Raw genomic sequence first — 7,076 nt, 5'->3', positions numbered from 1 at the left:
TGGACTTCAAAAAAAAAGACCATTTTTGTTTTACTTCTGGAAGACTGGTAAAGCATGCATATCATATACAGAACATATTCAATTATGGTAGGGGCATTTCAGTTGAAAAACAAGAAAAACCCTACCTAAAATATGATGTCTCTCCTTTTTTCCTAAACCCCTTATTGCCCCGCTTTTTTACCTCCTTTTATACTCTACTTGTTGAGTAGTGTCTGAAACATGAACTCTTCAGACTGCAGACTTTGTAACTAGTGTGCTGGACACCCTGTAATTGGCTTTGTTTCAAAAAGTCCATGGTTTTTAAGCTTCAGCCTTAGAAAGAAGATGCCTGTGCTGCCGGCTTGCTGCAGTGGACATCGACTGGAGCTGGCCAGGGGTGAAGTACCAATACAATTAACCTGGCAGCTAGAATCAGTGTTCTGTATCATCCCAGGAGAAGAACAGAGTAGTAGCAGAGCGCGTACAGGGTAACATAAATGCAACTTTGCTCCCACCCACCCTGAATTGAGGTTTTTTACATCTTTCAAGCATAGAGATGCTCCTAGAATATCCTCTCCTTCAAGAGGATAGGTTGTTATTAGTAAGTGGCAATCAAATGACTTATGAAATGAGATTTGGTCATAGACCAAATAAAACAAAGTGATGACACTAATCATGTTATTTGTCATCTTATCATCAGATTCAGTTACTTTCCCAATTTATAATTAGGGGGAAATAGGAGAGGATGTGAAAATAGTTTATTCGGGGAAATGAGGGCAGCTGAGCTTAAACTTACAACTCTGGCGGTACCCAAGTAATCTCTTAAGTTTGTAAAAAAAATGTTCTATTTAATACTTTCAGATTAGAATCTAATTTTATGTTTTATTAAAGTAATGTAATGGCTAAAGTAGTAAAGATCTTATATTTGCTCCTAGCAGCTTTCATGCTCAGTATGTATATTGCATTTATTGACGTTCAGGAACAGAAGAAGGAAACATAGTATTTTATTTATGTCAATTATTAAACTATTTATGAAGACAATAATTTTGTTTCAAAACTGTCAGATAAGTAAATGCAGTATTTTACATTATACATGCTGGAAAGACGTGCACTTATTGCATTGTGTACCTGTGAAGAAACCTCAGTGGATAAGCAAGCCAATATAAATATGTTTACACTAAATTACAGTAGAAGCCTGTACACATACATCCAAAGTATTTGTCGACATAAAGGAATCTGACATCAGGCTGGAGAAGTAGGAACTCTTACCCTGGGCGTGTTTTTGTTTATTGCTGCCCTTTCCCCGTCTCTCCAGCGCAAACCCACTTGGTGTTTGTTGTGGTTGCCTGAAGTGCCTGGTGCCTCTTTTGCAACAGCTGGGGTTGGATTGTGTCTGTTGAGCTGCCCTGTTTGCATGTGGCAGTCCTTCGGCAGGGACCGGCTCCTGTATGTCTGCTAGTGACAGCAATGCTGTTTCAGCTCTTCGTGCCGTTGCGCACCAGCAAAGATCCCAGCTCAGCTGTGTGAATCGGAGAGAGCCAGGAAAGCACCAAAAAGCAAAGAAGGAAACAAAGGGCCAAGTGGCAGCTGAAAAAAACCCAGCTTCTTGGTTAATTTTACTCATCACAATCTTTTCCCTGCACGTCACCAAGGCTCTCATCTACAGAATAGGATTTAAAATATTATATGCAAACTCCACCTTGCAATTTCAGTTTCGAAACACTAACCTGCTTGGGCAGGTTCCCTATTGGAAGCTGCACTCTGACCAGCAGCCCGAGGTGCTGAATTGATAGAATAAGGCCATGGCTCCAGATCTGCTCATGTCAGGCCTGTGCATGCTCATCTGGCAATGTAAATTTGATCAAGGTCAGGCACTGGTATAATTTGGTGTCTATCAAACTAGCCATGCACTTGACGCAGTGTTTATCCCAGCTGCATGAGAGCAGATGCTCTCCGACCTGGAATAAAGACAACTGTAACAGCCTGCTTCAACGCTTTTCAGTATTTTTTTCAGTCAATCAGCAGAGTTTGTACTGGCTCAGTGGTCTGCAGTGAGTGGCCACAACCTTTGTTTTTTAAAGCTGGTGGCAAGTGTTGCAAATCTAGATTTACTATCGCATGGCTGAAGCAGAAAGTATTTCAAGAGGACTAGGACATGGAATATTCCCTGCAATTTCTGCCTGCCCACCCTCTCTGGGGACACCTGCACCAAGCTCAGTTCCCAGTGACTTCCTGCTAGCACCAGTAGCATTTCCATCACACTTTGCCTAAGTTTCCTGCACCACCAAGAGCAAGCAAAGTTTTTCGGACAAACTTTCTCACATAGACAGGCCAGCCATCTGCAGACAGTTTTTGCACAGAGACACACGTACACACAGAGTCTACATGAGTAGTCGGTTGGCTGTTGGACACTGGGATGGCTGGTTAGTCTCCTAAACGTTGTCAGAGGATCTGCTTGCTCAGCAAGACAGTATCAAATCCTTAACACCAACTCCCGCCGCACTAGATAGCTACCAATTCCACACGCCTGTTTTCCACTGTCCGTGTGAGCTGAGCATTTGGGTGTGTGCATGGGAGAAGAGATAGTTGGTTGCAGTTGCTGTTTGCAGGGTTTTATTATCAATCAGATGCATGAATAAGAGGTGCTTGTTGCTCTCTCCGAGGCCTGTTGACCACAGCGTACACTTGTATATGCAGTATGTGCTGCTTAGTGACTGTCAGTAAAGGAATTAATTTTAGTATTTGCAAATGTGGGCTTAAACATGCAGTCTTAATTTGACAAAGTTAGTTTCTGACATATAACCAATCTGGTACTCTATCATCATTTCCGCTCCCCACCTTTGTGAATAGATCTGACCTCTCGGTCCATGTGTTTATACAGGGGAAGTTTATGTCCCTGTGGTACTACACCTTAAAAAGGAAGGTGAGGGTGATGTGGAGCACCATTCAGATCACTGTTTCACTGACTTTTTAAAAGGAATCTCATATTTAAATTGCACAACTTACCAACGCTGGTTCAGCAAGAGTTGAAACTAAAGAACAAAATAATAAACATCTGCTAAAATAAAACTGCTCATGCTGTTCATGATGAACTGTTTGATCTTTACAGCTAAAATACGTAATGGTAGATTCACAGCGTCCTCGTTATGAAGGTTTATTATTGTAGGACTTTAATTTCTCATTAAACTGTAATCTGTATTTTATAGATCCAAACAGTTTAAACTTCCTAAAGGCAATGAAGATGACGATTTTGTTCATGCGGAACTTTACCCCCTCTGCTACTGATTACTTCTAACAGTTTTTAGAGGCCTAAGATAAGTCCATGCTCCTTGTTGTTACTTTTGTTGTTCTGCTACTACGACATATGCATTTTGTCTATGCTACTATTTACATCTGAGCATAATTTGAGTTATCTTAGCTGTTCATTATCTGACTTGAAAATCCTGTTTCTAAGATGAACTTGTCAGCATTTAATAGCCTCTGCATCCCGCAGAACATGCTCCTTTTCATCTTGCGTGTATTTGTTTAGAACAATGTTGAGTTTACAGCAGATCTGTTTCCTTTTACAAAGCTGACCTTAGATTACTCAGTCCTGCTTGGCTGAAACTTTCTGCCTAACTTTCCTGCTCAGCTGAAACTACTTCATGCAACAGCTTAGTTATAGTCGTCTTTGTTACAGAAAATTACTTCTTCCTATATTGGTGACATTTCCAGTACACAGTGTAAATACTATATAGAATAGTATTCACATAGAAATTTTTCTAGATGTTTTTCAGAGGGACAAAGGTAAGAATTTGAAAGTGTGAATGTTTGCCTGCTAATGATTCCCTGAGGAGGCCAGGGCTTTGCCCCTGTTCCTCTCTGCAGCATCAGTACCTTCTCACTCACCTCGCTGACTTTCACATCTCCCCTTCTGAACTGCCTGCCCTGCCCGAGGAACTGGAATGAGAAGCACAGCTGAGGGTACTGAGAGGAGTCCTCATAGATCTTACAACTGCAAGACTCTAAAATGTTGTCCCTTCTTATACAGCTAACTTGGTTAGAATTTATTTTTGTTTGTACAGACTGTATAAGAAAAAACCATTAACAAATAACCTAGTATTTCAAAAGGATGTTTCTACAAAGGCAAGAGTTAACACTTTATCTATAAAGGGATTGTTCCTGTTTTGGTCTGGAGGCTATAGAAAATGCATATAAGAATATTGCCTGTTTCAGCTTAGATACTTAATATGTGGTCCATAATCTTTTAATGCAGGTTTTCCACTATTTATCTGCTGTATAAAACTAGAGGAACCGGGGCTCCTAAAGTTTACCAGAAAATTATTCAAGGTACCTAACTGAACAGCAGGCGGCAGCTGAGCAGCTAAGGGTTTACCTCCTGCTTATCCCACATGAGTTCACAAATTCTGTTTGCCAGTGGGTTTGCATAGACAGCCGAGGCTGGTATGTGGCTGCCTTAAAAGGAGGAGAGAAATCCAGTAGCCTAATGGCTATGGCATTCATGTAAGACAGAAAAGACTCAAATACCGTCTCCTTTTGACATGCATTGAACCTGTATCCATCACTACAATCCCAACGCGAGATGTGCCAGAGGGAGGCTCTCCACAACCCTCTTACTGACAGTGCTCCTCTTTAAGGATATGTCAGGCAGGAAAACAGAAGATGAATTTGTATGTGCTTGAGCATTCAATGAGCATCGTGATTTCTGACCTTGCTCAAATCAATTTGTAATCACCACATAAAAAACCCCCACAACACATTCAGTAGGCGAGTTTGTGATCCACCCCACATAACAGCTTGGGGTTCAGGCCACCAGGCATCCATCTAAAAGGAGAGATGTGATAGCTTTGCCAGTTAGAGGAAGAAATTGTATCCAAAGCTCTGACTAAGTGCAGGCAAAAGGGCTGCACCAACCTGTTACCTCCCCATCTTATAATCAGTGCATAGCTTCCTATCTATAAATCTGAAACGTCTGTTAATACTTCACTGAGAAGCCTGATTAAAACACCCGGTCCACACGGTGCACAAGGACTTTAAGTCACTCAGCAAGTCCTCTCCCTCCCTTGGGGCAGCAGGCACATTTGGGCTGGGGAGTCCAAGTGACCAAGGAGCACACCAGGTACAAAACAATGCCCAGCCCGCAGTCAGAGCATCATCCCAGGCTGTTGGTGGGCCCTGGCTCTTCCTTCAGCTCTAGTTTGAAGGGGCACACGCTTGATTAGAGGCAAATGAAACCTTTTTGTTGCTTCCCACCGCATGTGGCATGTGGAGGCTATGGAGTGTCACACAGCAAATTAAAATATGCTGTTGAGAAGCACCTGTATTTTTTAGAAAGTTGGTTAAGTTCAAATAAAACCCCAACAAAACCCCTCAGAGTATTCATATCCTGTAACAACCTTTCCCATTTGGAAGACTTATCTGAAGATACCCAGGGCTGCTTTCACTTATGCATGTCTGCATGGCTAATTTCTCTGCATAATGAAGTGATGCATTAAAGGCCATTAACGCTTGAACTTGACTTTTGATTATATTTTTACATTATGTTAGAAACCTATGTTAAAAGAATTTGGTTTTGAGATTCAATAATCTTGTATATATCTCGCACCCTGTCGGAGTGCAGGGAATTGTGTGCTCAACTGCATCAGATATTACTGACCTATCGTTTGGGTACGTAATACAGCACCGTAAGTTTCTTACTGTACACTACCTGTCAGTGACACCTATAGAAGCTTTATGTCTATATTACAGGAAGTGATATTAAAAAGTCAAATCAAACTTAGAGAAAACCTGGAGTACCTACAAATACCCAAACTTTTACAAAGCATTTTAACTCAGGCTGACCTCATTGCAGAGCGGGAAAGCCGCAGCAGTAGGAATCCTTCCAGGAGACCGTGTCAGGCTGAACATCACAGGCTTTGGGAAAGAGCAAATTCAGGCAAGGAGGAAACTGCAGTAAACGAGTGAGCTATATATGGAGTTCAGAGGCTGCCAAGGTTAAACAGCAGCTGTCTCAACATTGTCACAATTTGGACTGAAGAGAATCCCTTTTAAATCCTACTTGAAGTGTATGCATCCTTTTGCTGGATCTGAGTCTTGGGCAATACCAGCCACCTGCTGGGCCAGGGGGTTTAGCACACAGGTATGGAAATGGGCACCGAAGCCCAGAGATGCTGGAAGGCTGAGGAGCAGCTGCCTCCGAGAGCCAGCTGGAAGAGTGGCCCGAGTGCGATTGCTCTCATCGGTGCTCGTACCAGCACTTCCACCAAGCTGGCTCCGGCATCTCCTTTCCCAGCGTGCCAGCTTCTGCAAATCCTCTGCTTTGGGACTAACTCTCTGTCTCTGCTGCGTTGGGAACCTGCACGCCCACCTCTGACCGAGGCTTCCACAGAGCATCAGGGAACCTCAGATGCAGACGGCGCAACACAAAGTGCTTGAACACCTCCGCTCCTCAGGGGATTCAGGGCTCCTAAAGGACCTAATTCCAGATTATTTTCAATATGATCATTCACCTTTTAAGGAAAAGTCTAAAACAAACCTAGAGCTTCAAACAACCACTTTGAGGCTTTTCTCTTCTGCTGCATTCATACTGGCTTAAATATGTCAAGCTTTCATACATTAGCATAAATTCATTTCAGCAGAGGTATGGGTTAAAAATCTCAGCCCTTTATATCTCAGATCCACCCTACAAAAAAGCATGAATTAAAAAAGACCTATATTAATAACAAAGGTGTTTATCATAATCATTACAGCCCATGCAGCATGAAGTCTCATCATGCTAAGGAATATACAAACAACCTGCCAAATCATTTACAGCTTAAATAATTTCCTTCTATCTTACAAAACTTGCCCCTGAGCACGGATTATTTTAAAATAGTCTTTCAAGTCCTTTCAGTGCTTGGCACATCTGAAACATTTTCATAGTTGATGTGAAAAGGTACATTAGTTGTGGATTTGTGTCATACATAATTGTTTCATTTTATAAAGCTGAATATTCAAATTACACAAAGGCACTTCTCTTTCTTGATAATTATGCTTTGTTTTTCATCATGGAACTGAGATCCTGACAAGTTTTAAACTTCATATCCTGTTTCTTACGT

This window comes from Aptenodytes patagonicus, chromosome 6 (assembly GCF_965638725.1).
Source record: "Aptenodytes patagonicus chromosome 6, bAptPat1.pri.cur, whole genome shotgun sequence".
NCBI classification, from domain to species: Eukaryota; Metazoa; Chordata; class Aves; order Sphenisciformes; family Spheniscidae; genus Aptenodytes; species Aptenodytes patagonicus.
This window is presented reverse-complemented; position numbering follows the sequence as displayed.